Genomic DNA, 25017 nt, shown 5'->3' on the forward strand with positions numbered 1-25017 from the left:
TCACCCCCACCCATAATGCTCACAACAATCTGACATTATCTTTTTATGTGTTTATTTGCATATAGCCTTCCCCAACCCCTACCTCATGCAAAGTCCATGTGGGCGATAGACTTTGTCTAGTTCCCCGATGCACCCCTGGCGCTAAGTGCCTAGCACACGGCCTGAGACATTTGCGGTGGGATTTCTGAAGGAGCTTCTTGAGGGCCAGGGAGGTCAGGTGACTTTCTCAAAGCTGGCTTCCAGGGATTCTGCACTCTTCACACTCCCCGAGGGGCGTCTAGACGCTTTTGGGATGGGGAATTATTACCTTTCTCGGCTGCCCGAGCCGTGTGAGAGCTGAGTCTAGAAGCACTTTTCCGCCTTGAAGAGACGAGGAGCTGGGTGGGAGACAGCAGGAGGGGCGGCAGGGGCGGAGCCTCCTGTGGGCGGGGCCTGGCTGCCCGAGCCAATGGGGCGCTGCGGCGCGGGGAGGCCGCGCGGCCGAGAGGAGACGCTAGCGCGCAGTTGGGTGCGGAGGTTGAGCTCCGGGACCCGAGCGGATTAGCAGGCGGGCGCCGCGGCACGGCGTAGGCACCCACCCAGCTCTTGGTTCCTGGCGGCTCGCACGGTAAGCAGAGTCCGCAGCGAAGTAGACTTTGTGGGGTTTCTGGCAGCAGGGAGTCCCCGCCACTTCCCTCCGGGGCTGCTGGTGGCGTCCTGGCGCCAGGCTGCGTCCCCGGGCGCTCCGGCTGTGTGCCGCGGGATGCCGGCGCGCGGAGGGGCCCGGCAGGGAGGCGAGGAGCCGCCGCGCCACGCTGCCTCTCCGGGCTGCTGCTGCCCGGTCCCGGGGCCGACCCTGGGATAGACAGGTCCTCGTGCGGGGATGCCTGAGGGGCCCGGGAGCCAGAGAGTCTCAGGATAGTGGCTTCCAAGAGAATCTCCACCCAGCGCTGGGGCCCAGGGAAGAGCTTGCGGGTAGCTGGAGACCGCAGGGGCCAGACTTTGCTCTGCCTAGGTCTTCAGACGCCTCCTGACCTGTTGCCCCGGGGCTAGGAGTCAGATTTGTCATGCCATTTCCTATTTCCAGGTCTCCTGGAACTCAGGGAAAAAATCTCAGAGCGGTTTTCTGGCCAAGCTAAGAGCAGAGAGACTAGCACTTTATGCAGCGCCCCGTGTATTTATTTATTCAGCATTTATTGGGTTCCTATTGCGTGCCAGACACTGTGCTAAGCCCTAGCGTCAGGAAGAAGTGCCTTGGAGGAGCTCCTGGGGCTAAGAAGAACAATACGAGGAACAATTACAGTGCGCTGTAGTACAGGGGATGTTAAGGGAGGGGAGGGGAGGGGAGGACCATGAGCAAGCCAGGAAGGCGTCCAAGAGGAGGTGACTATTGAGTGGGGACTGGAGGAGTCGGAGGGTTTGACAGGCTGAAAGCTGTGTGGGCTGGTGTGTGTGTGTGTGTGTGTGTGTGTGTGTGTGTGTGTGTGTGTGTGTGTGAGATGAGATAGCAGGAATTCCAGATAGATTTTCCTGTGCAAAGGTAAAGAAACTGAAAAAGGCCAGTATCCTGACTTAGAACATGAGATAATCCTGTGTCAACGAATCAAATAGGACCACAAAAGGTGGGTAGGAAATGAGCTGTTAACATGGCAGGAGCTAAAACATGCACAGACCTTAAAATGCAGCCTTAGACTATATAGAATATTGTCCTGGGGTCAAGAAGGGCAGTGGAAGAATTCTGGCAGCTCTGTGGAAAATGGATGGAGATTGGAGCAGTAGAAAGCTGGTAAGTTGTAGTTAATATTTTGGATGGGGCTGCAAATACTCTAATCCCTAAAGGCAGCCCCATCTGCCAAGGAGCCCTGCTCCCTGGCTTCCAGGCACGGATCTTTCAGGGGATCATTCAGGCAGGGAGATGTTGCCCATGTGATTGCTTGCCTCTGCAACCTGCAGGTCATTTTTATATTGTTTCTGGAGGCTTTGACCTGGACCTTGTCATCAGGGATGCCCCCTGGAGGATTGTGAAGGGTACCTCTGCCTGCCGTTTCTGATGTGGTTTTCCCCTCTCCCTGGGCTCCTCCTTCTGCTTCACAGAGACACAGCCTCAGCTGTTAGAGGCTGTCGTGAAGAGCAAGGTCTTGCCGGGGAGTCAGACCCGAAAGTCACTTTAGCCTTGTGTCTTGGGGACATTGTCAACCTTTCTGAACCTCAGTTTTCTGATTTAAAAGGAAGTCATCATCCCCACCTGTCATCGGTTGGGTTCCCTGGAAAAAGACTCGGAGGCTCTGAGAATTGTGTGTAGGAGGATTCTTGGGGAATGGTCTCACTCTCCAAGGGAGGGGGTGGTGAGGGAAGCAGGATGGGGCAGAGGGAGAAGTTGGTCTGTGATGCAGAGCAAGAGAGGCCTCAGTTGATCTTCTGAGGCATGGGGCCAGGCCTTTGAAACCCCATGTTGACCAGCCAGTGGGGGCAGGCTGCCCCCAGGGAGGGGGGCATAACTTTGGCTGTCCCTTCAGCAGGACAGTTCCTGAAGCGGAACTCAGCTGGGAGCCATGCATAGCCAACACTCCCAGGAGCCGGCACAAGGGAGTAAGAGGTGCCTCGGTCTGGGGGGAACTGAGAACTGTACCCCGGCAGCCACCTTACAGGGTGGGCTTGGGAAGTGGCTGAGATGACTGACAGAAGGTGCGGAGTACAGAGCAGGCATTTAAGAAGTGTTCCTTTTCTCACCTTTAAAATTCTCGCCTGTGCCTGAAAATGGATTTTGGAGTTTGAATTGAGTAGATCAGCTTCTGTGAGGAAAGAACCTTTCATGATAATGGCCACAATGACTACTATTGAGTGTCTGTTATGCATACGCATTCTCTCCTAGCTACCCAGTAATACTCAAACTTAGGTACTTTTATTCTCATTTTACAGTTGCCCCAGTGTTTTCTAAAACCCAACAGAGTAGGTGTCCTTTTGCCACAAAATAATAACAATAACAACAACAGCAAAAACGATAATGACTTGTTACAGTCTATGAAGTGATTTCATTGGTGGATTGATTAAGTAATTAATAATTAAGTCATCAATGCACATTGAGTGTCTCCTAAATGGTCGGCACTGTCCTAGGCGCTGGGAATACAGTTCCGTCTGTTAGGGGAGAGAGAGACTGACATTAAATGCTTTGATTCCTCCAAAGCAAACATTGAAGGATGGACCATTGCATAGCCAGGGTGTGATGGAGAGGAACAGGCTGTCTTCCCAATTGACTCTTTCTCACCCTTCAGTTTCAATATAACCACCTCAGAAAGGCCTTTTGGACCATCCTGTGAAAAGCAGTTCCCCTCTCTTTTACTCCCCCTTCATCACACTTGCTCATACATTTTATTTACTTCCCTGTCATTGGTCGTCCCCACTAGACTAAAGGCTCCAGGAGGTCATACATCACTTTATCCTAGCACAGTGTTCAGCATGTATTTATTGAATGAGTGAAGTGAATGAGGGGTAGATCTGCTTAGAAGAGTGGTATCACCAGTAAGAGATATTTATACTGAGATCTAAGGGATGAGGAAGATCCAGCAATGCCAAGGTCAAGAGGCAGAGAGAACAGCTTGTTCAAGGACCATGAGGTGGAGGAATGCAGCACAGCATGATTGGGGAGCAACCAGAGATGAATTTGGAGAAATAGATGGGGCCTTGGAAGGCCATGCTGAGCTTGGATTTTACTCCAAGTGCAATGAAAAGTCAGTGAAGGATTTTAAGCCTAGTAATGACCTGGTGTTATAAATACAGTGTATAATTGTTTGTTGTCTGTCATGCCTCTGGCAGGCAAGCTCCGTGAAGAAAAATGCTCAGTAAATATTGCTGAAGTGAATGGATGGTGTGGTTTATGCAGCTACCAGGTGAAAAACGGAGTAGGGAGAAGAATGGGATCTTGTCACAAATTGGGAGTTTGGTGAGAGAGGTGTTGGTGTCCTGGCTGCAGGGTAGCAATAGTGTTGGAAAAGTAGAAGAATTGGAGCTGTATTTGGGGTGTTAAATGGACAGGACTTGCTGATACGTTAGGTGTCAGGAATATGGGAAAGGGAAGGATCAAGGATGACCCCCCAGGTGTATGGTTCAAGATTGGGTGGATGTCACATGTCCATCAACAGGGTAATGGATAAACAAAATGTGGTAAATACTTACAATGGAATATTACTCAGCCATAAAAAGGAATGATGTACTGATACATGCTACCATGTGAATGACCCTTGAAAACATGCTAAGTGAAAAAAGCCAGACACAAAAGGTCACATATTACATGATTCTATTTCTATGAAGTATTCAGACTAGGCAAACCCACAGAGACAGAAAGCAGGTTGGTGTTTGCCAGGGGCTTTTGCGGAGGGGGAAGAAGGCTAAGTGGGGCATGACTGTTTAAAGGGTAAGTGGTTTCCTTTTAGGGTGATGAAAATGTTTTGGTACTAGACAGAGGTGGTGGTTGCAGAATATTGTGAATGTACTAAATGCTACTGAGTTGTATACTTTCAAAAGGTTAATTTTACTTTATATGAATTTCACCCCAGTTACAAAAAAAAAAAAAAAAAAAAAGATTGGTGGATGGGAGCACCAGAGAGTGGAGATGCGGAACAGGCTGTGGTTAGGGGAGAAAATCCACACGCTCTGTTGGAGATGGCCTGGAAGACATTCACACAGAGCCTGGGGGGACATCTGGACTGGAGAAATAAATAAGGGAGTTGTCAGCACTTAGATGTCAGCCAGTAAAATAGGTGAAATCTAGGGGGAGAGAGCGTAGAGGAGCACATCTGAGGCTGGATCATTCTTTAATTTGATCCTCATAACTGCCTATGAGGAAGGTGCCCGTGAGGTGTTCTCATTTTCAGGGGAGGAAACCGAGGCCCCCTAAGAATGGACTTGCCCAAAGTCAGACAATTTGTTCACGTCATTCCCCTGGCTTCCAGTCCTTTGCCTTTCCCACCTCAGCGTGATGCTATTTAGAACTTCAGCAAAGACCTACCCTCCCTTCCTCCCTCCTCCCTCTCTCCTTCCATCCTCCCTCCCTCCCTCCCTCCTTTCTTTCTTTCCTTCCACAGTCATGATTGAGTACTCACATGTGGCAGGCACTGTGCTGGGCATATGTTGGTGAAGGTAGAAATGGCTCTAATCTTGTGGAATTTACCTAGTAAACAAGCAGCTGCAGTCCACTGATACAGGGCACCATAGGAGCCTGGAGCAGGGGTGTCTCTCCCAGATTTGGGGATGGGCGGAGGCTTCCTAGAGAAAGTGACAGCTAAGCAGAGATTTGTAGCAGAAGCAAAAGAAGTGAGCCTGAGAAAGAGAATGATTCTCAGGAAGGTTCCTGATCCCTGAACACCTGCTATGGGAATTCCCTATTCTTTTCACTCCCCAGTTCTTCACATGTTACTGGCATTTTCCAGCTCATCCAGAATGTCTATATTTTCTATAGCCCTGGAGGCAATAAGTAGACAAATAGCTTGGTTTGATTTCAAGTGGAAGCTTCAAAGGAGTAGCAAGGTATGGTGCAAACAGCCTGGCTTTCAAAGCCGGGCTCCATCTCTGAGCAAATGACTTAGTCTCTGAACCTTACTTTCTATACCTGTGAAATTGAGCCAGTCACATCCACTGCTCAGTGCAGGAAGTAAATGAGATGATGTAGTAACGTATTGGGCACATAATAAATGCTCAGAAAAACGTCATCTCATTTTTCTTTTGGAGAAGAAGCCTTTCTGAATAGACCAGTGGTCTCCACACCCTGAACACTGTTTAAAATACAGAAATCCATGCATCCTCTGAAGAATCTGATTCAGATGGTTTGGGGTGGAACGTAGCAATCTGTATGTTTAGAAAGCACCCCAGATGATCCTGGTAAAAGCAAGATCCAGGAACCACTGGCTTAGACCAAATGCTTGGGTCTTTGCTATGATGTACACGAAAGGGTTAAGCACCTAGAAGCAGATAATGCCTTCTAGGAATTATTAGCCAATGACGGTGCTGACCGATGATGTAATGCCTTTGGCTGGCACTCTATTGGTTAAGTGTATTGTTTCTCTTGCTTCATCTGTGTAAGGAGTAGAGCTGGAGCCCAAGGGTTAATAATTCCGTGGCAGCACACAGAGCTATTTTTTCCCCATTTCTCTTCTGCTAGGTGTGAGTGTGTAGCATGGCTCAGCCGGCTGCTGCCTTTCTTCCAGTAAATAGCTGCACCTTCCTCCTTACCTCTTCCCAAGCAGAGCACGTGTCTCCATAGTACTACGGAGGGGGAGGAGGAGGGGGGGATGATCAGGATTGTTTAGGGAAGAGAGGGCCCTTTCAAAGTTCCACGCCGCAGTCTCTCCTTGCCACTGGGGATGGGCACAGCTCCAGCTGCTCTGACCCGAAGAGGTCCCACTGGATGAACTGCTAAATGGCCACCTGCTTCTGAGCATTGTTCAACCTGGCGGGATCCTTGGAATCGGGAGGTAAGCCCTGGGTTTTGGAAGGAAGAGTGGACCTGGAGGAGAGGAGCTTTGGGGCAGTGGGAGGAAACAGGCACAGGCTCCATGCAAAGCTGCCCGCACGTGCGGTGTGAGCTGGGCCAGGACGGTCTCCCTCTGTGTGTCTATTTACTCAAGAACACAATGTGGGGCTTGGATTAGGGAGACACTGGTGGGGAGTGTGCTGGCCAGGCACTATGCACAAGCGTGCTCTCGAAGTAGCTTTCTGCCAAATGCTTCTGGGAGAGAAAAGCTTTTCTCTGGGGGTCTGGGGCAGGAGGGGGGGGCGTCAGGTTAGCACTGTCTCCCTGAGCCAGCTGTCACCCGGGCCCTTCTGTATCTCGTCTGGGCTTCCTCTTCAGTGCTCCCACTCAGCTGAGTGGCCCTTGGTGGACTCTGGGCTGAGGTTTCTCCAGAAATACCTAAGTGGTCTCAGGGATTTTTGGTTGTGTTTTTTAGGGGGACCTTTGGATCCCTGACCCTTGAGTTATGGGTGTGCCTTCGTGAATTTGGGCATGTTCCTAATCGTCCCATGCTGGAGCTCTTAGGGGTGGTGGGAGGGAGGGGATTCTTTTTGTACTATGACAGTGCAGTTGTGAGGATTTTCCTGTTTGTGTTTAAGGGGGCATGCGCCACTGCCCTGACCTGAGACTTCTCGCCTTGCCCGGAGAGGATCCTAATGCAGCATGTCTGCCTCAAGTGTACAAACTGAAAAAAGTCAAAATGGGGAGGGGAAACGGGAGCAGAGTAACTGGGAAGGGCTGCTAGCGAGAAACTCTGCCCTTCATTTCACAGGGAATTCAGGGAAACCCTGCATTTCGTGGATAAACTATGACGCTACGTCTCTCTTGCAGCCCTCCCCAAAATTGGTAAATGAAAAGTTCCATTGTTTTTATTTTTCAGAATTTGGTTATACATGGAGCGTCCCCAGTTTCTTTAGGGAGAGCAGAGCCTGCAAAGGTTTCTCTCCGTGTCTTGTATGACCCCTGGCGTCTGCCACCCTGTGTTCTGGGTCAGGCTTTGCCTGACATGTAGGTTCTTGGGCAAGTCACTGTGCCTCGCTGAGCCTCAGTTCCCTCGTTGTCAATCACAGAGGTAGGAGGGGGTTGGACTAGCTGACTTTTAGAGCCCTTCCTCTCTGGCTGTCTGTGCTCTGGATCATGAAAAGCCTCAGAATCTGAGTCTGTTGATGAAGTGCATTGGGTGTGGGTAAAGGATGTTTGCATAAAGGGACACGTAGCGTGTGTCCTCTGGGTGCTGGGGGCTTAACTCACATTTTAACTCATGTAACCCTCCCAGTAGACCTGGGAGGAGGTGGGATGAACAATCTAAAGATGTGAAAATCAAGGTTGAAGGAGTTCAGTGACCTACCCAAGATCATCATTCAGTAAATGTTGACACGGGTATTTGTGCTGGTCACTATACTGGGATGGCGGTACATGGCAGAATAACGGGAGGGCTGGAGCTGGAATCCTTATCTACCTTTGCTTCTTTGCATGCTCTTCATTCTACTAGAAATCACACACTGATTTTCAGGTCGACTAATTCAGCCAGATTATTGTGGATTATCCAGTTTACTGTCTGGGACAGCAGACGGTCCCTGGATCTGAAAGGGACTTTACAATCCTTTGGACCAGGCCTCTCAATTTATATCTGGGAAAATGAAGGTCTAGAGAAGTTAGGTTACCTGTTCTTTATCACTCAGTGAGTCAACAGATGGCAGGGATGACTCCTTGCCTTAGGTGTTTGAATTGGTATTATTAGTAAAGAGTTTGTTTAAACCTTCATTTGAGAACTTTGGGATCATTTCAACTTAGTTATTCTTACCTCCAGGCCCTTTTGAAGTGCCAGAGGGTTGGAGTAAGATTCATTGAGCACCTACTGTGCGCTTGATGTTGAGGCAGGTGTCTGAGACACGGATGCAAAGCATCCCGCAAGCAAAGCGGGAGACCTGGTCAGTTTCCCTGGAGAGACTCAGGATGCAAGCTGTGTTTCAGGAGCGTCTAGTTCACAGGTCAGCAATCTTTCGCAGTGGAGGGGCTGCAACCCTGACCCTTTGTCTCCGCATGTGGCTGGCACCTAATTTATACCACTGTAAGAACACTTGCCACATGACACGAGATCTCTGTTCTTTCTTTTCCCAACTAGGCTGCGTGTTTCCAGGGCACAGCTCCCAAAAGGTAGGACCTAATCAGTGGAGCCACCTTGTGGGGAGGTGGGTGTCAGTATCTTGGATATGCAGAGATGTACACCCAGAAATAAAAACCATCAAGTTATTATTAAAAAGGGCAGTGCAGATACGTGACTCTTTTCTTGATCACTATAACGTTAAGAAAGAATCATCCTAATACCAGGCCTCAAATATCCTAACGATTATCGTAGGAAAGAGGGGTTATAATTGTTCTGCAGGGCTGGAGAGCAAAGCCAGCAGCCATGGGTGGATGTGGAGGGGAGCAGGCAGCAGGTAAGTGCAGGAAGAGTGTGCTGTTGGTAGCCGTGGTCCAGTGGGTAGGACCACTGTCATCAGAAGTGGGTGGTAACCTTCAGGCATTGCTGCCCTGGCAAAGAGTAGCATTTGGTAGTCTCTAATTTCCTTTCTGGATCTAAGATTTCTTGATTACCTATCAAGCAGGAGTGAATGAGAGGAAGCCAGAGGTAGAGTAGAGCTGCGTCTTACTCATATTTAGATTCCAAAGCCATAGTGTGGAGTGGAAATCATTCATAACCAAAATACCTTTGAAAATATTTTCGCTGCCCCCAAAATTGCATTATACGTGGTTTTTGTGTATGCAACTCTGAACAATAATTCCTATGCCAACTAGTATGTAAAACACTGACCAAGACTAAAAGAAGTCACAAAATGAAATTTATATGCAGTTGTGGGGTTTCATACTGCTCTGTCTTGAAGGTAACTGCAAAATTTCTAACTGGCATAAAGTGGGGGAATAGAGAATTCTCAAGGTGTTCGTGTTTGCTTCCAGGGTTTATGCCATTGTTTTGGATAAACAGCCTATAATACTTCATACATGTAACTCTTTTTAAATGATAATGAAAATTAAATGAGATAATATATGTGGGTACCCTGATCTGAGTTACAGAGCAGACGCTGAGTACACTTTTACTGGAAGGTACTCAGCCGCTTGCTTTAGCAGACTTGCCGATGCTGGTCTTTGAAAAGTTTTAGTGAAGAACCTGGTCAGCTGTGTCCAGGCTGGCATTTCCTGCTTGAGGTTGGCATGTCTGTTTGGCTCTCTGGACAGTGCTCACCATCATGCCTCTGACTATTGCTTCTAAAATTCAAAGTGGGAAAAGAATGAGTTGGACGCTACACAGACCTGAGTTCAAAGCACCGGCCATTGCCTATAGATGTGTGACACTGGGCATGTTACTTAACCTCTCCGCGTTTGGGTTTTTTCACTTATGAAAATGGGATCCATAGACCCCACCGTGCAGGATGGATGGAGGATTAAATAATAACCTTTAGAGAGTGCCTGGAACATGTAGAGTAGGCGTCCTCTAAGTGCTGATTTATTGCTTCTCCTTGGAAGGGTGTTGAGGAGAGGTGGTATATTTTTTCTTTCTTCAATCTCACCTCCAACTCCTTTGCCCACATCAGTAGATGCCCACTTCTAGATGGCTTTTCACAAGCCCGTAGGAAACCCCATGTGGCATTACTCTAAGAATGAGTGTGCTTACAGCCTTGCCCTGTCCTAGCTCATCCTCATGCCAGTTGCCTAACCAAGCACCCAGAAGGCTGCACTTAGAAGGGCGATGTTGAGCTTAAATCATTTTTAAAGCACCAATAGCTAACTAAATATTCTGGGCTGGGGCTGCTTTTCTCAGAGGCCAAGTGGGCAGGTGATTTGAGGGATGCTACAAAGAAGCCAAAGTACGTCTCCAAGTTCAAAGCATTGCGAATTCCATCATTGAATATTCATATCTTGGGTTTATTCATTAATCATTTAACAAATATCTATGGAGCTCATATCTTGTGATAGGCAATGTCCTAGATGCTGAGGATGAGCGGTACAGACAAGATTCCTACCCTCGTGGATCTTAGATTCTGGTGGGGAAACAGAAAATAACCATAAAGCACACCCAGTGAGATGTCAGTTAGTGATGAGTGCCATGAATTGAAATGAAACAGTATAAGGGCAGGGGAAATGCCATTATAGAAAAGTCAGTTAAAGAAGGTCTCTGTGAGAAGTTGATATTTGAGCAGAGGCATGAAGGAGGTTTAGAAATGGGATTTTGGAAATATCTGTGGAAAAGAATCCCAGGCAGAGGAAATAGTGAGTGAGCCTCGGGGTAGGTAGAGAGGCACAAGAAGGGAGAGTTTGAGAAGATGTGACCTGAGAGGTACCTGAAACCAGATCTGGTGGGGACTCATGGGCTGTGGAGAGAAGTTTGGATTCTATTCTAAGTTGGAGGTTTCGAACAAGGCGGTTACATGGTTTGACTTATTCTTCCAACTCATTTTATTTTTCTAATTGCCATATGATAAAATTGACTTTGCTTTGGCATAGAGTTCTGTGACTTCTGACGGATGTATAGATTCATGGAACTACCAACACCTCAGTGAAGACACAGACCAGTTCTTTCCTCAAAAACCTCCTTCCTGCTATCCTTTTGTAACCACAAACACCCCACTTCTAACATATGGCAACTACAGCTGTACTTTCCTTCACTACCGTTTTGTCCTTTTGAGAATGTCATGTAAGTGGAATTACACGGTATGTAACCTTCTGAAGGCTGACTTCTTTCCCTCAGCATAATGTCTTCAAGATTCATTCATGTTGTTGGGCGTGTCAAGAGTTTGTTCATTCTTATTGCTGGCTAGTGTTCCATTGAATAGACATATCACAGTTTGTCTATCCATTCACCCCTTGAAGGACACTTGGGTTCTCTCCAGCTTCTGGCAATTATGAATAGAGCTGTTATAAACATTTGTGTCCAGGTTTTTGTGTGAACATACGTTTTTGCTTCTCTAGGGTAAATAAATACCTAGGAGTTGGGTTGCTGGGACATATGGTAAATTTACATTCAATTTCATAAGAAACTGCCAAACTATTTTCCAGCACGGTTGTAGCATTTTGCATTCCCTTCAGCAGTGTATAAAAGTTCTAGTTGCTCTGTGTTCTTGTCAGCACTTGGCATTTTCAGTATTTTTTACTTTAGCCATTTAGTGGTATCTCACCATGGTTTTAATTTGCATTTCCCTAATGGCAAATGATGTTGAATATCTTTTCATGTGTGTTTTTGCCTTCCTTATATCCTCTTTGGTGAAGTGTCCGTTCAGGTCTATTACCCATTTTTTAAGTTACTTTTGTGTTTCTTACTCTAGAGTTTTGAGTATTCTTTGTATTTTCTGGATATCAGTGCTTTCTTGAATATGTGATTTGTAAATGTTTGATTTGTTTTTAAGGAATCACTCTGAATGCTTTGTGGAAAGGAAGTTGTAGGGGACCAGGGTCAAACTGGAAGGATCAGCAAGTGGACCATTGCAGTAGTCCGTGGGCAGAGATGATGGTAGTTTGGACTAAGGTCATTGGGGTAGAAGAGGTGAAAAAGTGGTAAAAAAAAAAAAATCTTTTGAAAGTAGAACCATCTGAACTTGGTCATGGATGGAATGTGAGGGAAAAGAGGATTCAAGGATGGCAACATTGCTGGAGGTGCCAAGAATTTAAATATAATTCAGGCATGTTCTCTGTCCTCAAGTAGCTCACAGTCTGGTGAGGGGAGATGTATTGTAAGCAGTTCACCTGGAATATGACCAGGTGTGCTCTCAGAGTTCATGTGAAAAGTCCTGGGGGAGCCCAGGTGACAGAGAAATGGCTAAGTGTTAAGTTGTGCAAGGCCAGCTCTCTGGGAAGCCTCTCTAAACTTTAGTGTGTATTAGAGTCAGCTTGGGAGGTTGGTAACAATGCAGCTGACTGGGTTCCCACCCCAAAAGTAGGAGGTCTGTGGTCAGCAAGCACCACAAATCATTCTGTGTCAGTGATTGGCCGACCACACTATGAGAAACTCTTGGGGGAGCTAGCTGGGGTGACTTCACAGAAGAAAAGTGATGTTTGAGGGGAGGTGTCAGTGTTTAGCAGGAATTCTGACTTGGAGAAAGCTGGGGAAAGGGCAACCAGGCAGAGGGAAAAGCAAAAGCAGAAGCTTGGAAGAGATAGAGAATGGCTGGAGCCAAGAGGAAATGTAGGTTGGTGATGATGATGACGATGGTTGACCAAACAGTACATGTCTGTTTAGTGATGGATGGGAGTCACGTGACGTCCTGTGCTCAATGAGTCTAAAGGGATTGCAGCAACTCATCAGCTCCCTCTTTACTAACAAGGGGCCTGCCACAGTGAAAGGTACCAAGCAGTCCAAGAGCGGGGTGTGCAGAGGGCCTACTGTGCTTTCAAAGTCTCCGGTGATGCAGCGCCTTTGAGGAAAGCTATGGCTACAGTGAACGAGCTGGTTGGGGTGGGGTATGCAGAGGTTTGTGGCAGGATGCCCTTTACCCAGTCCTCCCCTGGGCCTTCCTCAAAGCTCACAGACTCTGCATCTCCTTCCTGCACATACATCATCCTGCCTGCTTTCCAAGGGTGCCAGAGCCACATCTTCCTGTGGCTTAACTACTAATTCATCGCACACTCGCTATGTGCCAAGCCTCGTTCAAAGCACTTCACATGGATTAACCCATTTCATTCTCACAACAAGCCTGTGGATGAGATAGAATTATTATCCTTGTTTTAGGATGAGCAAAGTGAGACACAGAAAGATGAATGACAGGCCCAAGGTCTGGGAAATAGAAGAGCTGGGATATTAACCCAGGTCGTTTTGACTTCAGAACCCATGCTTTTAACTATTATGCTGCATAAACCCTCCAGGGCATCTTCCGAGTATGAGGAGAAGTATTCAATAGTAGTAGCAGCAATAACACACATACAATAGTTACTGTGTCATCATTGTTTTATTCTTAGGGTTATTCCATGTAGGGACTATTTCAGTGATAAAGTTTTATGTTATGAAGATTTTTCTTTTCCGATTTTAGCCTTTAGGTTAAAACTTACTATTTTTATTCTTTCTTGTCTGGTTAATAAAAACCAGTATGGTATATCTTTTTTGAGGTTTGAAAGAGCAACATAAAATGTTATAATACATGATGACCCTAAAAGTTGTTGTTATATGTGAAACTGTTCACCATTATACTAGATGACCGTAGATTATTATGTATAGAGTTCTTTTAAATCTGTCTTTCCGCTTCAAGTAGCCAGTGTACTTTCCTCCAGCAAAATTCTGATTTGCTGTGTGTGTTTGGCTGAAGTCAGGGAAGGCAAATTACCCAATATACATGCATTGTTTCCTAAGGAAGAATCAGTATAATCTGACTGAAGAGCTTTTCTCCTTTTGTAAAGTATAGAAAAAGGTGCTGTAAACTGGTGGGTCTAGGGCCTTTTCTTCCCTTATTTCAACTGTGTTGTTGTCTTAGGAGTTCTGGTTGCTATAACAAACCACCATAGACCTAATGCTTAAACAACAGACATCATTCCTCCGAGTTCTAGAACCTGGGAAGTCCACCATCAGTGTGGCTGGGTTCTGTCAGAGGCTGCTTCCTGCTTTGCAGATGGCCATGTTCTTGCTATGTCCTCACTGGGTGGAAAGCAGGGAGAGAGGACGTAAGCTCTGTCTTGTGTCTCTTCTGATAAGGGCACAATCCCATCATGAGGGCTCCACCCCCATGACCTAATCACCTCCTAAAGACCTCATCTCCTAGTACCATCACATTGGAGATTAGGGCTTCAGTATGTGAATTTGGGGGGGACACAAACATTCAGTCCATAGTAGTTGGGTGGTTGAATTTGCTGCCTAACCAACCCCAGGCAGGAGTCATCCCATTTTACAGAAGAGTCACGTTAGGAATCTCGACTAGGAGTCAGGCTAGACTGACAGACAACACAGAAGGAGAACTACATCATCTGGGAGAGTTTTGAAGTTTCCTGAGCAAGGAATATCTGAGCTGAATTTTGAAAGATGAATAGAATTCACTAACCCCATGGGATTGGGGGGAGGGGGGCACTTAGAGGAGAATAAAAGAGGATGGTATTCCAGGAGGTGGAAAAAGCATAGGCAAAGGCATAAGACCACGTGGGAGGAAAGCAGATAAGAGTTAGTGGAGATAATGTGAAAGGGTACCATGGTGGGAGAGGAAGCTGGAGCTTCAGCTGGCCGGGCAGGAAGGGTCTCAGAGCTGCATGGAAGAGCTTGGATATACATCAGGGAGCAACTGTGGTGTTTAAGCAGGGCAGTGACATGGTCAGATTTCTGTTTAAAAAAAAGTCTCTGACACTGTATGCTGTGGAAATGGATTTGGAGGAGACCTAATTGGATACAGGGAGACAGGAAGGAGGGTTTTACAGTGGTCCATGAAGGAGATTGTGCATGTCTGAACTAGAAGTTGAGGGAGACGAAGAGAGTGGCAAAGCATCCCTTTCATTCATTCCCACACCCAGACCAAACCCCTTTGCTCTATTATGGGACTGTGTGGAGGTGAATCCGATACAAGCCCTGTCCTCAAAACGTTTATAACATAGGGACACTGAAGAAACCATTGACAATACAAGAGGTGGATTCACTCAGTTTCTTTGACTCACAAATATCTTTTGAACGCCTACCATGTGCCAGCCCTTTCTGGTGGGTGCTGGAGATGTAACAGTGAAAAAAAAAAACACCCAAATCTTTGACCTCATGGGGACCACATTCAAGTTGGGGGGCAGCAGAGAAACAATACACTACAAAAGTAAGGTATGTAACATGTTGGATGGTGATAGGTAATTGCAGAGAAAACTAAAGCAGGGAAGGGGAAAAGGATTGTTGGGAGCACATTTTTAAAAGGGTATTTGATTAAAGGGCTAAAGGAGGCAAGGGAACATTATCATTAATATACAAATGTGGAGGCTGAAACACCTGCCTGGAGACATTGTGGTTATAGCAGCATTGAGCATGGGCCTTGGGGCCAGACAGACCTAAATTTGAATCCTGGCTCCATCCCATACTGGCTGGGTGACTTTAGACATGTCATCTCACCTCCTTGAACATGGATTTGTTTATCCATATAATGGGGTTGGTGACACCCATCTCCCAGGACTGCCACGAGGCTGGACAGAGACCCTCACTGCTCAGCGTGGAGCCTGGCGCCCTGAAAATGCTCATTACATGGTTCATACTGACGATGGCGGGAATGATTCTGGTGGGGCATCGCCAAGGCTTTATGGGAAGGGGGCCCTGGGAGGTGAAACGGGAGTCTTGGAGCAGGATTGCCCTACCAGAGCTCTTCTGCTGCGGGCTCTACAAAACGGAGTCCTGGGGCCCCAGGGCCGAGAGGCAGGAGAGGTCCCAGAGTAGCCCCGGGTTTCCTCCAGCAGCTCAGGGGCCCTTCACCGTCTTGGCTCTTCGCAGTACGATCCAGGGAGGGGAGAAAGGCTGAGTTCTAGCCTGACTCGTAGTCGAGATTCCTAACTCGACTCTTCTGTAAAACGGGATGACTCCTGCGTGGGGTCAGTTCTCGGGGGCTACGGGATCACTCGATTCCTCCCTCCACCCCTAATCCCCCTTCTCCAAAAAAAGAAGATGCTGCAGCACTCGGGGCAGGGGAACCATGGGGCTGATGTCATGCCACGTTCCGAAGCCCTTGAAGGCCTCCGCCTTTCCTGAGAAGGATTCTGTCCCCAGGCAGGTCCAAACCCCCTGGGAAAGGATATGAGAAAACCTTTCTGTGATTTAAAAAAGTAAGTGGAGGGCTTCCCAGGTGGCGCAGTGGTTGAGAATCCACCTGCCAATACAGGGGACACGGGTTCGAGCCCTGGTCTGGGAAGATCCTACATGCCGCGGAGCAACTAAGCCCGTGCGCCACAGCTACTGAGCCTGCGCTCTAGAGCCCGCGAGCCACAACTACTGAGCCCGTGTGCCTAGAGCCTGTGCTCCGCAACAAGAGAAGCCACCGCAATGAGAAGCCCCTTCGTTGCACACTGCAATGAAGAGTAGCCCCCGCTCGCTGCAACTAGAGAAAGCCCGCATGCAGCAACGAAGACCCAATGCAGCCAACATAAATAAATAAATTTATTTTTTTTTAAAAATTAAAAAAAATAAATAAAAAAGTAAGTGGAGGTGAAAGAGAGCATTGGTGGGCGTGAAGGGGAGTCCAGCTTATCTTCAGCAGTTTGACCAGCAAGCGCAGCAGAAACGGCTGTTTTCTGCAGGAGCTGGAGGCCCCCGCCGCCATCTCCATGCGGACTGTGTGGAAACCTCCCCTTGCCTGCAAGTGACAGCTGGAGAGGACCAGGGGGCTGCACTCGGGAAGGAGTCGGCAGTGGCTGCCTGGGGATGTTTGGGTGGAAATCTGATGCCGGGATAGGAAAGCTCTGCTTCCCGTGGGCGCTTCCCTCCACCTGTCACATGTCATCAACCATGAGGTATCATAGCGCCTGGCCTAAGGGGGCATTACTGCTGCTTGGCTAAGGCCAGCTACTTCCCCAGCTCAGTTGTTCCTAAAGAGGGAGGAGAGAGGAGGAGAAACAGACAAAACCCGTGGTTAAAGGCCTAGACTGTGAGGTCAGGGGAACCTGATTAGAGTTCCGAACCTTCCCTGCTGTGTGACCTTGGGCAAGTTACTGAACCTTTCTGAGCCTTGGGTGCTTCAGCACTAAAATAAGGATACTAGAACCTTCCTCATAGGATTTTTAGGAGTATAGGAGAGAGTGAGGGTACAGGTAAAGTGCTTAGTTGAGTGTCTGACATGTAGCAGGAAGTCTGTCCATGTTGCTATTATCAATATAGACTGACAAGTATTATTAGAAATCAGGATAAAGGAAGGTAGAGAAAGAAACCACTTTTCTGTGTCTGGTTCTTTCTGTTGAAAGTGAGAATCAAAGATGTGCATCTGAGTTCTTCAGATCTGAGCTCCTCCTTTTACCAATGGGAGAAGCCCCTGGGTGCAGGGGTGACGGAATGACTTGCCTAGGGGGATGCTGATGGACGCTGATAGTGTGGGATGAGGAGCCAAGTCATCTGGGCCCAATCCTGACTCCAGACTGAACCACAGTGACAACTGGGCAAGTTACTGTACCTTTCTGGTCCTCTGCATGGAAAGCGGATAATAACGAAGGATTCCTATTAGGACTAATTGATTGAATATATAAACAGGGCTTAAAACAGTACCTGGCACATAGGAAGCACTATATAAATATTATATATTTATAATATTGTTGCTATCATTACTATTACAGTTATTGTATTACTATTAATATTACTGCTATTAGTTGCTACTATTATTGTTATTATTACCATTACCATCATCATCATCATCATTACTGTTAGGGTCACACAGGGAGCCAGTGGCAGTAGCTACTACCTATTTTAGCAAAAATCTGCATGCTAGCCTTGCCCACACCTGCTTCTTTATGTGAGCATGAGGCCGCCTGCCAGCTTCTCTAGCCTGTAAGAGGGAACTGTGTCCCCATAACTGCAGCTGAGCCCGCTGTCCCCAGAACTTTCTGAGCCAGTACTCTCCAAGGTGAAGGTCACTGCAGAGTCTGCCGCAGAGTCTGCCCCAGAGTGCTGCCTAGTAGGTGCCAGGCTATCAAGGAGCACCCCATTGGTGTTGGTGCCCGGGTTGTTGGGAGGAGGGGGGCCAGCAAACCAGGGTATCACAGTGGTTGAAGGGCTACATCTGGAGACAGACTAGACTGATCTAGAGCCAAGATTTAAATTTGCCCCTTGCCCAGTACATGATGTCCTGCCAGTTGCTGAAGCCCCTGAGCCTCAGTTTCCTCATCTGTAAAATGGGGCTAGTAGTTGTATTTGCTTCACAGGGTTATGTGAGGATTAATGAAGTGATGCTCTTAATTAAATTAGCTCAGTGCGTGAGCAAGCAGTCAGCCACATGGTGGTTATTAGTATTTTTTTATTTAGGAGAAAAGTACTCCCCAGAGAGGGGGAAGTGAGTGGCTAGCAAGTAGGCACTGATATCCTGAGAATCTTCTATTTTAATTGTGATAATTGTGGAATCAGAAAAAAAAACACTGGCTGCAGACTCGGGTGACCTGCGTTCTGGGCTTGGCCTGGCCTCTACTTTGCTAAGTGACCATAGACAAGTCACTTCCTTGTCTGTACCTAGTTTCCCCATCAGGCAACAAAGTCATGGGAATGGGGGTGCCACACTGCATGGTTCTGTGTGATTTCACAGGTGTCCCTCCACCTCCCCAGGTCCAGCCCCTCCAGGTAACTGTGTTTCTGCCAAGGTATAGCCCACACCCCCCTGGGGTCCTGGAGTCCTTCAACAGATGATTACCGAGTGCCCAGGGTGCCAATCCGGCATCTGGGTGTGAGGTGTGGGAAATAGAGGACTGAGGGGGTCAGGTCCGACAGGAAGTGAAACCATTCCTGCTATAAAGAAAATGCCTCAGGAGGATGGAAGAAGATAGAGTTGGTGGGATTGGGGGTCTAGGGTGAACGTTAAATGGAGTGGTCGGAGAAGAGCTCTGGGGAAGTGGCATTGGACTTGAGACCTGGATGACAAGGAGGCAGCAAGGGGATGAGCCAGGGAAGAACATTCTGAGCAGGGGGAACAGCACATGCAAAGGCCTGAGGGCAAGGGCAGTGCTGGGGAAGGAGGCTGGCTTGTTCGGGAGACAGAAAAGAGGCCAGTTTGGCTGTAGGCAGTGAGTGAGGGGGAGGGGGCCCAGACGACGTCGGCCTGCAGAAGAAGATTGAATGCCACCCGCACTGAAGGGCGGGAATCAGAGCAGGGGAGCAGGTGGGGAGGCAGGGAGGTCAGAGGAGATCTTCCGGCTTGGTCCAGGTGAGGGATGACAGCAGCTCAGACGCTAGGGGTGACCGTGGAGTTGTAAGAAGTAGGTGGATTCAGAGGCTGTGTTGGAGATGAGAGCGGGTGATGGCCTGGGTGTGGGAGGCTCCAGAGGGAGGAATCCTGGCATCTCTTCACATTTCTAGCTTAAAGCACTGGATGGGGTATCTGCTGAGATGGGGAGGATGGAAAAGGGGCAGTATGGGTGGGGGAGATGGCAGGAAAACAGAAGTTCTGTTTTGGACCTCATAAATTTAAGATGCCTAATAGCACGCCTTTGCTCTCCAGAGTGAACTTGCTAAATTCCTCATTAGGGTGGCACCTGGCCACCAGAAGCACCGCCAGGCTGGCCATCTGCCCTGTGGAAGCTTAGGCAGAGGCTGTAGGAACTGAAGGTGATGAAATTGAGTGCTGCACTGCTTACAGCCTGTGCCCTCTCTGTGTCTCCCTGTCTCTCTGTTTCTGTGTCTTTTTGTCTCTCTGTTTTTTTTTTTTTTTTTTTTTTTTTTTTTAATATTTTCCTCCTATAACCTCAAGCAAATGTGAGGGATGTCTGGTATTGCAATTTTTTTATTACTTCAAGATGTCAAGAAGGAAACAATGATTCAGTTAGTCCTTTCTTTTTTTTTTTATTTAAAGATTTATTTATTGATTGCTCTGTTGGGTCTTCGTTTCTGTGCTAGGGCTTTCTGTAGTTGCGGCAAGCAGGGGCCACTCTTCATTGCGATGCGCAGGCCCCTCACTATCATGGCCTCTCTTGTTGCGGAGCACAGGCTCCAGACGCGCAGGCTCAGCAGTTGTGGCTCACGGGCCCAGCTGCTCCGCGGCATGTGGGATCCTCCCAGACCAGGGCTCGAACCCGCGTCCCCTGCACTAGCAGGCAGACTCTCAACCACTGCGCCACCAGGGAAGCCCTGTCTCTCTGTTTTTGTGTGTGTGTTTCTCTGTCTCTCTGTCTTTCCATCTCTGTGTTTCTCTGTCTCCTCACCTGTGAATACCTTCATTCAGGTGTTCCAAGTGACTGGTGTTTCCTCTCATTTCAGCCCTTCCTTTGCATCCTCAGGTACGTTGCAGACCTGAGCAAGCCTCCCAAAGATCTCCTTTGTCTCTAGGGGAAGGTTACTTATTTGGCTCCATGTGTTTTCTGACCCAGCAGACAGGAATGCCACGGCTGGTTCCCAGGCCTTGGCAATGCTGGCATCTCTCCTAGACTCTGGGTGCCCGGCTCTGCCTGCCACCATCTCCAACTCAGTGAGTCTGCACCCAGACTTGGTCACTTCTCCAAACCTGCAGTGACGGGCATGTGCAGGCCTCCGCAGGGACACGGAGCCGCTCTCTTAGTCCTCACTGGTTGGTGAGAATAGTCAGGGAAGCCTCCCCAGAGTAGAAGAGGTTAAGCTGAGTCAGAAATAACCAGCTGAAGAATGTAGGAAAGCAAAGGAAGGTCGTGCCAGGAAGAGGGAATGGAAGTGTGAAGCGGTTGTGTGGGGGGCAGGGCGTACAGGATGGTGAACCCTAAGCAGATTTGTGTAACTGAGCTAAGTTTAAGGTACCTAAGAAGACAGATTCCAGGCTCACGGAGGCCCAAGGCACCATGATGTGATGGAAAATCGATAGGCCCCAGACAGACCTGGGTTTGCATCCTGATACCATGGAGGGGCAGTGCGGTCCAGTGGTTACCGCCGTGCTCACTGGAGCCAGGTTGCCTGGGTTTGAATCACAGCTCTGCCCCTCGTCAGCAGTGTAACTCTGGGCCTCAGTGTCCACATCTGTACAGTACAGGTAAGAACAGCACACCTACCTCATAAGGCTGGAGGAAGGATATGGCATGAGTTAATAGGGTCAGGTGCTTAGAACAGTACCTGACAGAACTGTAATGATTACTTACAGGTTGAGTAAAGTACTTATCATCTCTGGACCTCAGTTTCTTTTTCTGTAAAACGGGGTGATTGCACTTCCTGGGCAGGGTTGTTGTGAGGCTTGGGGACCGCTTGCAGGCCATCCGTGTGCAGTCCCTGGCTCCCCACAGAGGCTCAGTAAATGGTAGCCACCGCCAGCAGCACCAGCGCTACCATTATCATGGTTGTTGTTATACTTCCATGTCGGCTGGTCTGGCACCGAGTCCCTGCTCACTGACGCCCTCCCTCTGCCCAGCAAGCATCATGGATCACCCAGCCTAGAGACTGGAAATTAAGTGCTGTAAATCTGGGCCACAGTTGCCCTGGAAAACGATCTGCCTTTTGCTGGGCAGCAGTGATTCAGATGCTCTTCTGGCCACGCTAGCAGCTGTGTTGTCAGCTTTCCCCCAAGTCATGCAAAAGGCCAGCAGCAGGGCTCCCCCCGAAGCTTGTGCGAATAAGCATTGCACACAGGACTTCTGGGCCCAGTGCTGACAAGAATGGAGCTATGATCAGCACAAGGAAATCCCGAGGCCATTCCACTCTCTGTTCCCTCCACTCACGTGGAATTTGGTTTCCACCTACAGTCCCTGTTAACGACGAAACTGGAGGGGACAGGGCAGGCTCCTGGGTGTCACAGTTGGGTTCCCCCTGTGCTCTGTCCCTGTCTCTTTCTTATCCAGTCTTCATCGTAGGAAGGCAGCATAGGGTAGCTAAAACTGGACCCCGGGAGACCCAGACTGCCTAGGTTTGAATCCCAGCTCCACCATTTAACCAGACATAAGGCCTTGGGCAAGTCACTTCATCTCCCTGTGCCTCAGTTTCCACATCTTTAAAACAGAGATGATGTTAATACTGGTTTATATCTCATAAAGTTGTTATGACTAAATGAATCGGAGTTAAATGAAACTCACTTCTCTTTGCTAGGCTTTTATCTCTTTGTTCATAAAATAAGGTAGTTGCACTAGAACCTCTTAAGATTCCACTTCAGAATTTCAGGCACTGCAGTATGTGGAAATGAATTCTGCTTCTGCTACTGACCTGCTGTTTGGTCTTGGAAAAGTAACTTAACCCCCTGAGGTTTTCATTTTGTTTTTTTAAAGGAAACAAAAATACCTCCATGATGGATTTTGATTAGTATCTGAATTAGAATATAGGTAAAGATATTATATATCTCTCTCTATAGATATAGATATAGATATAGATATAGATATAGAGGAGATATCTGTATCTCCTAGCAGAGTGTTTGGCACTTCATAGGTGTTCAATGAATGATAGCAATTAATTTTACATTGGAAACACTATAGAAGGAAGTTCCATATTGAATAAGAAATAGTGTTAACTCCCAACTCTTTTTCAAATTCCAAATTAGTTCCTGAAAAAGTGGAGGGATGGAAGATAAAGAATCAGGAAGGAAGAAAAGAAGGAAGGGAAGGAAGAAGTGATGAAGGGAAGAGGGAAGAAAAGAAAGCACAGATGAAAATGGGATTAAAAACAAAATGATGGAGTTGATGCTGCCCCACTTGCATTTTCTGAGCAGCCCCACATGCAGGATGAGGCACGGGGAGCTCTGCTGGGGGAAGGTTCCAGATCCTAGTTGCCCACCATCAGGGGACCTCCCCTGCATTCCCCTACTCCCAGCCACACTCTGCATCCTAGAGGCATACCCAAACCTCAAAATTTCCTGACTTCATTTAGAGAGAATCCAAATGTTCTGTTTCCTGGTCTGTTGCTACAGAATGAAATGTGGGCAAGAGGACCTTTGGGCAGATCCCTCTCTAGGGACTTGGGCATTGGGGAAGTTGGTGGAAATTAGCATTGCACAGCTGACTTCTAGGCCTGGCACTGATAAGGAAGGACCTGTGATCGGCACAAGGAAATCTGTAAGCCGTTCCGCAGTCAGACTCGCACTGATGTGTACAGAGACTCAGATGTTTCCTTGGATACTAATTATTCTCAGTGTATACAATAGCCAGGTTTTCTCAATAAAATCAGGGCACAGAGATTTTCTGGGTTTTCTTTGGCAGGGAAGGAGGGAGCAGAGCATTCTCAGCCCTGATCCTGGAAGTGGCTAGGGCTAAGGTTTCCAAACAAGTAGAAGGGCCTGGCAGCCATAGTTCTAGGAGTCTCAGATGCTGTCCCAGAAGTTGGGAAGTTGATCCTCCCACAGGCAACAGGCAGTCATGAATTTAAAGCAGAGATTAGATGCTACGGTCTTGTTGGATTAGTGGGGGCTGGTGAAATGAAGAGCCCAACTGGTCAAAGAAAAGAACAGAAGCAGGCCAAGGTCAGCCCTTGGACCACTCAGAGGTTTAATTTTACGGTTAATAGGGTCAGTATTTTGATCTCAGGATTATACAAGAGCCTGGAGTACCCCTGGACACCAAGCTCTGAGTCTGACTGGCAGAAAAGGTGCCCTGGGGAGCCCTAAGAGCCCCAGCCTTTGTAGTTGGTTTTGGAAAAGTGAGTTCATCATAAATCTTTTCAAACAGGGCCACAGAGAGTATTGATGAGGATTTTCTCGGGAAATAGAGATTCTATCCATTCATTCATTCATTCATTCTTCTGCTATTTACTGACTGCCTACAAGTTGCAATGGATGCAGAGCTGAAATACAGACCCTGTCCTCAGTGAGCCTAAAATCTAAACCAATTATCGCTGTATCAGGAGGCACTGCTATAACGAACAACCACAGCCTCCAGATGGCATAGATGATAAACATTGTCTTGCTCACGTGTCTTCGGGTTGACTGGGAGTTGACTAATGTAGGCCAGGCTCGTCTGGGTGGCTCTGGGATGCAGCTTGAGTCCAAGTCTTCTCCACGTGTCTCTCCTCCTTAGATCCGTGGGCCAGCCCACAGAACATGCCCACGGAACGTTTTCTCATGGCAATGGCAGAGATGCAAGAGGGCAAGTAGAAACACATCATGATACCTACTAGGTCAGGCTCAGAACTGCTACACTGTCAGCTCTGCCCTCATTCCATCAGCCAAAACTAATCTGATAGCTGGGCCCAAGGTCAGGGGGCAGGGGAGTCAGCTACTAGTGGAAGGAACTGCTGAGTCACTTGGCAACCTGTGTAGATCCTGGGAGGGGTGAAGAATTGTGGCTGATTATTGAAACTACAAAATTGCCCACCCCAACATAGGCATATTTATTTATACATCATGACTACTTTGCTAATAATTGTGTTCATAAAGAGTACACACAAAAAAGAAATTTAGGGATGAGACTGAAAATTTTGAAAGAAAATTTCAAACAATTTTCTTGCCCTGCACTCCAATGTATCCTCTTGGAAATCCCCAGGGGATGCACTTCTCATCTTAGAGACTCTGGTCTGGAGAAGTGTTTCCCAAAATGTGGTAGACCAACTGCAGCAAATCATTTGGGTCATTTGGAGAGCTTGTTAAATGCAGATTCTGGGCCACTTTTCCAGAGCTGTTGAGGGTGAGGCCCGGGAATTTCTATTGTTAGAAAGCGTCCCAGGAGATATGGGTACATAATTAGAGTTTGAGACTTTAAATCGACAGAGCCATCAGCCTGTGAGGGGAAGAAACACCCCCTTACCCGGCCTGCAGCATGCTGGGGTGGTGAGGAAGGTTAGCCTGAGTGAGTGATGGAGGCGATGAGTTCTGAAGGAGGGGGCACCTTAGATTAACCGTGCAGTGAAGGAGAACAAGGCTGAGCCAAGCAGAGGTCGCTGCATGTGTGAGAGCTGCCCTTGAGAGTGGGCCCACAGGTTCAGGGAGCCCCATGTTCGGCATAAGTAGAGCGGAAGCTCAGGGAAGACTGAGTCAACGGACGAG

The 25017-nt window shown here is 47.9% G+C and overlaps 1 protein-coding gene across 4 annotated transcripts in view; it reads left to right on the forward strand.

Annotated features, from left to right (window-relative positions):
* The first annotated feature begins 473 nt into the window (after positions 1-473).
* The window catches only part of SYN3 (synapsin III), a 456423-nt gene continuing 431879 nt past the window's right edge, over positions 474-25017 (forward strand). For 3 of the 4 annotated variants that reach the window (XR_014252562.1, XM_082421000.1, XM_082421002.1), the window contains exon 1: positions 474-607. The gene's annotated coding sequence lies outside the window, so the exon portion shown is untranslated. Of the gene's footprint in view, positions 608-799; positions 6447-25017 lie in introns of those variants that run through there. The other variant, XM_082421001.1, reaches the window with a different exon arrangement.

This window comes from Balaenoptera physalus, assembly GCF_965194825.1.
Source record: "Balaenoptera physalus genome assembly, chromosome: 13".
In the NCBI taxonomy this organism is placed as follows: domain Eukaryota; kingdom Metazoa; phylum Chordata; class Mammalia; order Artiodactyla; family Balaenopteridae; genus Balaenoptera; species Balaenoptera physalus.